Source organism: Acomys russatus, chromosome X, assembly GCF_903995435.1.
Source record: "Acomys russatus chromosome X, mAcoRus1.1, whole genome shotgun sequence".
Classification (NCBI taxonomy): domain Eukaryota; kingdom Metazoa; phylum Chordata; class Mammalia; order Rodentia; family Muridae; genus Acomys; species Acomys russatus.
This window is the reverse complement of record NC_067169.1, coordinates 84,113,221-84,114,824: the sequence shown is the minus strand read 5'-3', so window position 1 is coordinate 84,114,824 and position 1,604 is coordinate 84,113,221. Positions and strand designations below refer to the sequence as shown.

At 39.2% G+C, this 1,604-nt stretch overlaps 1 non-coding gene across 1 annotated transcript; it reads right to left on the bottom strand.

Annotated features, from left to right (window-relative positions):
- Positions 1–1,162: 1,162 nt before the first annotated feature.
- Positions 1,163–1,264, bottom strand: LOC127185982 (U6 spliceosomal RNA). The gene has a single exon (XR_007830246.1). It is a non-coding gene; the product is annotated as a U6 spliceosomal RNA (small nuclear RNA).
- Between the last annotated feature and the right edge of the window lie 340 nt (positions 1,265–1,604).

Genomic DNA, 1,604 nt, shown 5'->3' with positions numbered 1-1,604 from the left:
GGAACAACTCACCAATCCAGTACTGTACCCTTGACTGATGACCTATTGTATCTCTCCAGTCCCCAATCATGAAGTCATGAAATCATGAAATCAGGATGTTTAAGTCAGCCAAAGTTAAACCGCTTGCAGGATCTCTGACAGAGACACAGTTTTTTTTCAGAGAATACACTGTACTTATTATCTGCTCATAATACTCTACATACTGGATTCAATCTGCATTGTATTATTTAATACACACTCAAAGTCTTAGCAGTAGTTACTGTTATTATCAAAATAATATATGCATATAGTTGAACACATAGTACCCAGGAGTTCTATACTGAAAAATGTAACTATCACCAACTCCCTTTCCTTGGGCCCTGTGTCTCCTAAGACACAAACGATCATATGTCCTTTTGATTGGTTTTGATTTTGCTTTCACATTTAACTGTAGACTCTCAAATTAGAGCTTATATTGCTACTTATTGCTATTTTATTTTTTAAGATTTATTTTTTATTATTTATGATTATGTTTGTACATGTGTGTCTATTGGGGAAGGACTTATATGTACATGATTACAGTTGCTCATGAAGGCCAGGAGAGGGTGCCAGATTCCCTGGTGCTCTGAATCCAAGTTGGGCCTTCTGCTAGCAATCTCTAAGTGACTTTTCCAGCCCCTATTTATTGATATTTTAATTTGAGGTGTTTTCTATTTTTTAATAGGGAATATGATTCTTACCCTTTCCCACATTGTATATAGCTTTTTTCATAGAGTTAATGATTACTTTTATTTTCACAAGTTTAGTGCTTTGTGTGTGTGTGTGTGTGTGTGTGTGTGTGTCTGTCTGTATTTGTGTCCTATCACTAAGAGTCTAAACCTAAAGGACCCTGTGCTGGCTAGTTTTATGTCAACGTGACAGGAGCTAGCATTATCTGAGAGGAGGGAACCTCAATTGAAAAACTTCCTTTATAAGATTTGGCTGCAGACAAGCCTGTAAGGCATTTTCTTCCTTTTTTTTTTAATTTTTTTTTTTTTTATGGTTTTTCAAGACAGGGTTTCTTTGTGTAATCTTGGCTGTCCTGGACTTGCTTTGTAGATCAGGTTGGTCTCGAACTTACAGAGATGCTCCTGCCTCTGCCTCCTGAGTGCAGGGATTAAAGGCATGTGCCACCATGCCCAGCTTAAATATGGAACACTTCACGATTGCGTGTCATCCTTGCGCAGGGTCCATGCTAATCTTCTCTATACTGTTCCAATTTTTTTGTTTGTTTGTTTTTTGAGTCAGGGTTTCTTTATGTTATCTTGGTTGTCCTGTAGATCAGGCTGGCCTCGAACTCACAGTTATCCACTTGCCTCTGCCTTCCTAGTGCTGGGATTAAAGGCATGACCCACCAGGCCCAGGCATTTTCTTAATTAGTGATTGATGGGGGAGGGACCAGCCATTGTTGATGACACTATCCCTGGGCAGATGGTCCTGATGTCTATAAGAAAGCAGGCTGAGCAAGTCATAAGGTGCAAGCCAGTAAGCAGCACCTCTCCATGTAGTCTGTTTTAGTTCCTGCCTCCAGGTTCTTTTCCTTTTTTAGTTCTTTCATTACCTGATTTTGCTGATGAACTGTGATA